This window comes from Chanos chanos, chromosome 2 (assembly GCF_902362185.1).
Source record: "Chanos chanos chromosome 2, fChaCha1.1, whole genome shotgun sequence".
Taxonomy (NCBI): domain Eukaryota; kingdom Metazoa; phylum Chordata; class Actinopteri; order Gonorynchiformes; family Chanidae; genus Chanos; species Chanos chanos.
The window spans coordinates 1,467,708-1,476,782 of NC_044496.1; positions in this window are offsets into that span (position 1 = coordinate 1,467,708).

Consider the following 9,075-nt stretch of genomic DNA (forward strand, 5'->3'; position numbering starts at 1 on the left):
AGTCAGAACCTCACTGGTGTCAGTCTCAGAGGAACAAGATGGGGGTTATTTATATTTATCTAACATCCCCTGACTCTTTACACTGAAGGAAATCCATTCGCCAGCGGTTCCCAGCGACAGTGGTCCACACAAGCCTTCAGCAGTTACATTATGTTTGCAGTTGTTGTTGTGTTGAGTAATTATTAGTGTGCTCATTAAATGTCAGTTAACACCTCAGCTCTCTGTGAGCCTGAAACGGGAATCAACATAGGCTTATGACTCATTTCATCTGATCTGTGGTCTGTCTGTCACACCCTTATGCTAATCCAAATATTAATCACCATCTGATCTGTGGTCTGTCTATCACACCCTTATGCTAATCCGAATATTAATTACTGTCTGATCTGTGGTCTGTCTATCACACCCTTATGCTAATCCGAATATTAATTACCGTCTGATCTGTGGTCTGTCTATCACACCCTTATGCTAATCTGAATATTAATTACCGTCTGATCTGTGGTCTGTCTGTCACACCCTTATGCTAATCCAAATATTAATTACCGTCTGATATGTGGTCTGTCTGTCACACCCTTATGCTAATCTGAAGATTAATTACCGTCTAGTTGGTCTGTTCTGTATGGAGAACTATATCTATGACAGAGTATAGTTACAGTATAGTGCGTAGCCCACACAGAATAGGCGAAATGGTATTGAGGTATGAATGTGCAAACATGTGGAAAAATGATCAAATTTGGGTGTTGGAAGGACGGACTCCTCCAGTTCACCTGAATTTTCCACAGCCTATATGGTACACCAACCATTAACATATGTAGTCAGTGTGCTATGCTGTGACAGGCATGACTCTTGACAGGTCACTAAAGCAGGTTTCTAAACTGAAGGTAGAGGTTCTGTAATAAGCTGTCTTCAGATAAAACATAAAACTATTACATCTAACTGGTAGGACATTCACGTTACCACATTAAGGGAAAAAAGGCAAGGTCAAACAACCCCTGTCAAAATGAGCCATCAGCATATCAGCCATGTGACTCTACTGTACAAATACTAATATAATCAAGCTCAGAGAAAATGCACATTTGGTTATGTAAAATGGTCAACATTAGGAAGTTTGCATTCATCTGCATTCACCCTCTGATAGCTGTACAAAGTGTGCTAATACGAGGGACAAAATAAAATACTTAAATTCAATCACACGTTTTAATAAAAAAACAAACAAACAAACAAAACAAATCAACACAGGCAATTTAAGGTTAATTTATGGATTTGTTTTAAGCCATCACACTTCTGTTTGAGATTCAGCTGAGTGTCACAACATCCTGGCTTTGTGTAAGGATTTGGGGGGGGGGGGGGTTTGGTTCTTCATACGGGATATAACAGCATTCTGATGGCTTTACACTGTATCCATGAGACAGTCACATTTCTGCCTACTGTGTGTAAGAATAAGACAAATGAGGAAACACTACACACACGCACACACAGACAGCTTTTCAGAGCATGCTATAGCTTCTTTAAAGTGTCATGTTTCTGCTTTGTTGATGGAAAAACTGACAGACAGTAGAGAATTCAAAGATTTGTTTAAAAAACATTGTTACGAACAGCAAACGCACAAACTGAAGAAACCCAACTCTGACGTGCTCGACGGACAGAGAAGAGAAACAAGTGATTTCAAAATCAAAAACCATCTGAACTGTGATGGTGTGCAGAAGTGAACCTGTTTCTGAAGGTTGTGCGTCTGTTATTTGGATAAGGGTCAGTTCTCTGTCTTTAATATCAATTACACTCAAACAAATCCATTTAGATGTGCGTCAGGACATTGACGTGTTGAATCTGATAGCTGGCCTCCACACACTCTACCTCAGCTTTATCTGGCGCTGAGCAAATCGCCATGGCGTCTCTGAAAAAATCAACTTCTAGTTCCTTTATGAACAAGACAGTTCAGCAACAAAACAATTTTGAACTTCTCTTTTCTGAAACTGCAAGTTCAGTTCACCAGAGAGAACCTCAAAGTGACCTGAGCAAATCCATCACCTGCTCAAGACAAAATGGTATGACATAGGAACGTGTTTCCAAGACAGAAAACATTCCCACTGTGTCATTTTATCTTTTCATAAAGCGTCTTTCTTTCTCTCTGCTCAGGTAGTGTCTGGTACAGGAGGAGGGATAAAGACTTTACCACATTGCTTAGATCAGTTTTGCATTTTCCTTCTTTCAGTCCACACTTCAGTCTCCTCTGCCAGATTACGGATTGATCCTGCCCTAAAGAACACTCCTCTGTAACTTCAAAATTCAAGCCTGTCACACCCCAAACTTCCTCCAAACAGAGTTCCCCATCGTCATGACAACCTCACCTCGACATTCCTCCTCAATGTGGCACCCCTAAAATTTCTACCAAACCACGGCACAGTATCAGTCAGGTAATCATCAAATTTATTTCACTGCTTCTTAACGGTTTAACTTGTGCTCAGTGTAGAGCACACACACACACACACACACACACACACACACACAGAAAAAAGCTGGCTTGAGATCCAGGCTGACTCTCGTTGAAGGTGGGAGAACTCCCACTTTATCGCCGACCTGGCTGTGCTCAGCGTCCGTATCATTAGTGCCATCAGGAACTATGGAAATAAGCAGTGATATTTAGCAGTGAAGTTGAGCCTGGCTCTTCATGTCCCTCCCCCGTGGCCCCTGACTGACGACAGATCCCTATCGTGACAGATTGTATAAGAGGCCCAGGCTCCACTTCCTGCTGCTGTTTCAGACTCATGCCAATGTAAGAGGACATGCAAAAATCTCAGCCGCTCTCTGCAGACTGCCATTTGCATGAGGGCAGTAAAGGAGAAATCCAATCCAGCCGCCTGGCTTGGCCTATACTGCCTGCCTGGCCCCACACAGCACAGAACAGAGGAACAACTGTCCTGCTGCCTGATACAACCACTTATTTATCAGCCTCATTAACCAGTTCTTTCTGTGATGAAAGAGACATTGGCTAATGACATACGGTATTGTTAGCTAAAAAGACAGAGAGACAAAGAGTGTGTGTGTGCGTGTGTGTGTGTGTGTGTGTATGTATGTATGTGTGTGTGTGTGTGTGTGTGTGTGTGTGCACGCGCGCACTTGAACACTTGTACACACCTCTTCTAAAGAAGAACAGTCTATTATATCTTTATCAACAGTGTGATGTTCTCTCTCCTTTGGGAACCTCTCTTTTAGTCTCTCTCTATCTCCCCTCTCCTCTCTTACAGAAAGATCTTGGAAATGTTTAAACCGAAAACCAAACAAACATCCATTGTAGATGCTTTATCATGGAGCAGCTGTTTAAGTTATTGTTGTTGTTTTTTTCTTCTTTAAACCAACGTAACCACATTGTGTATTGTTTAATTTATCATCTTATGTCAGATCTAAGGGACTGCAGATATGTTTGTCAAGTTTCACAGATTCCACTTTGGACACCGAAAAGGATAAAAAACAAAAATCAGAAATGCTCTAGGACGCATCTGAGAAAATGCATCTGGCAAAGAGGCCTGTATCAGCTACACTCCATGATAACTAATATTTAAATCAGTTATTCTGAGTCATCCGAACTTCATGATAAGTAAGGTTTAACTCAGTTATTTGTGTTGAGGTGAGTGTTAAAAAGATTCAACTCCAGTGACAGGCTTATAACTTATCTTGGTGTTTCACTGAAGTGAGCAACAATTATCTGAATCTTTTAAACGTGTGACCTTTCCAGCGGAGACATATCTGCCTGCAGATATTACAAATGACCGTCCCTGCTCTTCCCTGAGTCTGAACTCTGAAGAGCTGGCCAATCAGCATGGGCACAATAAGCCCATTGAAGAGTGGAAGAGAATGCGCTCTCATTTTCATACAGCAGTGCACTGGGAAGCTTTGTGTGTCTAATGAACATGCAGAATTCCTCTGGAAAGTTAAACATGCTTCATCCTTTACTGTACACTGCACATCTGTGTGTTAGAAGACACCCATTGTGTTCTGCAATTCCCAACTACAGATGAACGGGTTTTTTTTTTTTGGGGAAATGGTCAAAGGCTCTGGCCGCATTCCACTGGGATTAAGCAGCGCAGATCTAAACATCATATTTATGGTGATAACGAGATTTCAAACAAACTCCCACACGGAATATTTGAGTCATCTATCAAGAACAGATCAAGTTAAATTCATGTTAATGCCAAACGGAGAGAAGAGTGGTACTGTCTAAACACAAGAGACACGTCACACACAGACACATCACTGCAACACTGGGCTTTTATGACAGAATTCAGGAAAATAACAGTGACTGAACTCGCCTCCCAGTGAAATTGTGATTATCATTAGCCGTGGAGAAAGTGCGGCGTCCCCACAGTGGGACTGAGAGAGGACCTGCCCAGTGCGACTCTTCAGTTAACCACCTCTCCCCAGTCTCACAGAACAGTACATGGAGCTGTTTTTACCCCCTCATTTCCAGACAAAACCACATTTCACTTTAAAGGAATATGGAAAGCAGTTCTTTCCTTGTTCCGAGACAGTGCTGTGATGAGTTGATATCTACGTCACAATTTTCCCCTCTCTCTCTTTTTTTTTCTCTCTCTCTCACTCTCTCTCTCCTCTCACAGTCTACACTAGTTGATATTGCCTCGACAGACAGGGCGTTATTTCCAAAGGACATTCATGCAAAACTTTGTACTTTCCGGGGGGGGGGGGCATTAATTACCCTGTGTGTGGCACATCAAGGATTAGAGCTCCACTGCACGCACCCTCACAAAATGACCTTTTCTCTTCATGAAATTTATGAGGGCAATGAAGACTAGGACTTGCTGGCCTTTTGTCCCAACAGTGACCATTTTAAACAATAGCTCGTTTAAAGTGAAAAACGAGCAAGGTTGGACTCTTTACTGCAGTTTTAGTAATTGGATTACCAGTTTGATTACTGCTCTAACCTGGCAACTGGCTTTAGTTGCAGCTACAACTCCACACGAAACAGTGAACCGTCATGGTCAAAGAGCACAGCGCTGTGATCCTTCAGACACAGATGACCCCTCATATGAACCTTCCATATACATAATTAGAATCACACACTGGAAGTTGCTCTTCACACAGGAGCTACTGTGAGATGCTTCCCAGACCCTCTCTCATTACCAAAAACCAGCTGCAGGACAGGTAAGCTAACTGCAGGACAGGTAAGCTAACTGCAGGACAGGTAAGCTAACTGCTGGAGGGGGAAGAAAGAGGAAGGATGGGTAATCAGAGGATCAGTGTATTTCAGTTTTAATGTGATGTAAAGAGACCGCGGCCTCAAAGCTCAATCAGAGATCTTCGCAAAAAGTTTCCAAACCATTTATACAACACCATCAGTGACAACACTTAACTTATCACATACACATGCGCGTCACAGCGTCACAGAGATATAAAACTGCTACTGCAATTTGCATAGATACTGTGGCCTTGGCGTTTACCTTTGATCCAATGTAAAATATGAACACAATAATCAATATCCTCTTCTCTCACGTTAACTGTTGTTGGGGTCTTGTTTTGAAGTCCTACGACGTTTTGGACAATAATAAAGGAAGAAATATAGAATTATGCCGCCAGCGCACGAGAGCGGCCAACTCGAACCATCACACAGCGGTAAATTTTGAAAGCGAGTGAATTTGAGAACAAGGAGCTTACCCGTTAAATTGCGCAAGACAACACCACAGATGTGTGCAATACTATTTTAATACTGAGCACTGATCGACTGAATCAAGTCAAAACGCATTACCCTTTTCAAAACGGGCCCTTAAAACATTAGAAACGATTAAACAAGCTCACAGACTTGAAGTAAATTGTACCGCTCCATGACAACTGACGAAAACACCCATACAGTTGCTTCTGAGTGAAACAATCGAATTATGAACTTTTGTTGAGACTTACCTGAAGGATAACGCCGAAGACGACAAGAGTCGCTCGGAGAGTAATAGTCTTGTGTGATAGAAAATGTTGCCTCATAGTGTGCCGAAGAAATTGAGATCGCTTACTAAAGACACTTTTCTGTATGTCATATCATGACTGTGTGAAAGCCGTCAGTTCTCCGTCAAAAGTTTCTCTTTTTTGCCTTTCCTAACAGTTAGCTTAACCCTGTTAATGAACACACAGCAGGATGGCCAGCGAATGTCTAATTCAGGTGTTCTAATTTCCTCTGTGTGGAACACATATTGGTTCTTTAAAAAAAATCTGTGAAGTTTTTGGGTGGAGCGAATGAAAACCCAGAGTAGCTTTTGATCGGGTCGATTTGGGCAGTGAGTCCAACAGACCCGCCCCTTCAGGCCACTTCAAAAGTCTGATGACAGTGAAGAGTGTGGTTAGGAAACGGTTTTGTAACCGATTTAGTAACTTTTGTAAATTCATTTACCTTTGGTGACCTTCAGTAATATTCAAAAACTGAATATTAATTTCTCTCTCTCTCTCTCTCTCTCTCTCTCTCTCACACACACACACACACACACACACACACACACTACACATTTACAGGTCAAGAGACTATTCCTTTGGAGGGTTTGACCATAATTCACAATTCATCATCCACTTTCACACTTATGCTTTATAGGAAGCTCGCTGATGGACTGCAGCTATCAAGTCATGTCATAAATATGCAAATATTTAAGTATTCAAGACATCATATTTTCATCATGTTCATGTGTTTTTCATTAAAGAAATTCTCTTGGAGACCAGGACATCCAAGGCATCAGATCTTTAACAAAAACAAACAATAACGGTCACACGAAGCGTGCGTATTAAATAAAAGCAGGCTCGGCCGAGGCAGAGACGATAACGGGTATAAATATTGTGAAATGAATCGTGTTATATCGGCATATTTATGTCAGTCCATTCCTCAGCCGCTCCGTTCAGCTATACTTCCCTGTGACGTCACAGAGAGAACTAAACGAAACCACAGTTCTACGAAGAGCACGTCTTTTATTTGTCTAATGACTTTTATAGCTATCTTAGGACGGATTTGGAGAAACCTGGCGCATAGCCTCCAGACCCCCCCCCCCCCCCCCCCCCCCCCCCCAAAAGTGAAGGGCAATTCGTAATTTGAGTGTTTCTGTTCACTTGACAAATTTCTCATACTGAGGATGAGGTTGTTACATCACACACATGACAGATAATGTTGTATTTACTATATTATACACAATTGAACAAAATAACTAAGGATCTCTTATGTTATTTCTGGTTGCTCATCTCAGTTTTTGGCTTGAAATTGTAGACTTTCTATAATAATACAGCGTAAAGAAAATCCTCACTGCACTTCACGTCAACCTCAAAAATCAACAACTTTGGGTTTCATTTTAAATTCTATGTTAAACTTGAACTTGGATGGTGTGCAGTCAAGTGTTGGTCAGAATACACACTGGAGAGTCTCCGGCCTGTTTTAAACTGATGGACGTTACTGACTGCTGCAGAGTGTTCCTCTGTTTGATGACAAACATTCACCTCTGTTCTGCCCTCCACACACACTGCTCTGCCCTGCACACTGTTCTGCCCCCCACACACACTGTTACGCAATGACCACACAGCACAGAGAAAAGGAGCAGGAAAGTTCACCAAAGCCTGCTCAGATACATGCACTAAAAGTTCATCAAAGCCTGCTCAGATATGTGCAGTAAAAGTTCACCAGAGCCTGCTCAGATACATGCACTAAAAGTTCACCAAAGCCTGCTCAGATACATGCACTAAAAGTTCACCAGAGCCTGCTCAGATACATACACTAAAAGTTCACCAAAGCCTGCTCAGATACATACACTACAAGTTCACCAAAGCCTGCTCAGATACATACACTAAAAGTTCACCAAAGCCTGCTCAGATATGTGCACTAAAAGTTCATCAAAGCCTGCTCAGATACGTACACTAAAAGTTCACCAAAGCCTGCTCAGATACATGCACTAAAAGTTCACCAAAGCCTGCTCAGGTACGTGCTCTAAAAGTTCACCAAAGCCTGCTCAGATACGCACACTAAAAGTTCACCAAAGCCTGCTCAGATATGTGCTCTAAAAGTTCATCAAAGCCTGCTCAGGTACGTGCACTAAAAGTTCACCAAAGCCTGCTCAGATACGTACACTAAAAGTTCATCAAAGCCTGCTCAGGTATGTGCAGTAAAAGTTCACCAAAGTGTACTCAGCCAGAAGGCTTAGAGTTTAGCCAGAGCCTGCTCCGCTAGCCCTACCCAGAGTGACTGTGTCTGCTTTGAGCTGACGAGGGAGCAAAAGCAGTCAGTTGAACAGGAAGTGGTGCACATAACCAGAGCAGCCAAGCGAGTGAGATTGTTTCTTATCTGACGGACTACAATGGAAGCCCAGGGGTGTGGAACAGACAAATATGTGCCCGTTTAGAGGCCTGTGAGAAAGGCTTCATAATTACTCCGGTATGAGTCTAAATACACAGTTTTCCTCTTATGGAGCCTCAATGCATGGGAAATGACTAGTCTCTGTAAGATCCCAACAGAAAAAAACGAGCAATTGACTTCTTCTCCCAAAGGATTATTGGATGTGTCATTTCCAGGGACGGAAAATAGTTGGCGTGAACCATCTTTGAAGTCGTGAATGTTGTAAGAGGCTTCAGATAGCACTCTGCTGTCACACTGGCCCGTCTGAGAGTGCTCTGCTGTCACACTGGCCCGTCTGAGAGTGCTCTGCTGTCACACTGGCCCGTCTGAGAGTGCTCTGCTGTCACACTGGCCCGTCTGAGAGTGCTCTGCTGTCACACTGGCCCGTCTGAGAGTGCTCTGCTGTCACACTGGCCTGTCTGAGAGTGCTCTGCTGTCACACTGGCCTGTCTGAGAGTGCTCTGCTGTCACAATGGCCTGTCTGAGAGTGCTCTGCTGTCACACTGGCCTGTCTGAGAGTGCTCTGCTGTCACACTGGCCTGTCTGAGTGTGCTCAGTGACCAGTGTTTCTTCTCCTGCTTTACTCTCTGCCCTTCAGTAGAAGTCTCTGGGGTGTGGGTTATAAAACAAGGTCACTATCTCTTCCTCTGCAGACGCAAAAAGAACTTAATGTAAACAACAACCCTTTGGAAACAAACAGACAACATTCTGATGAACTT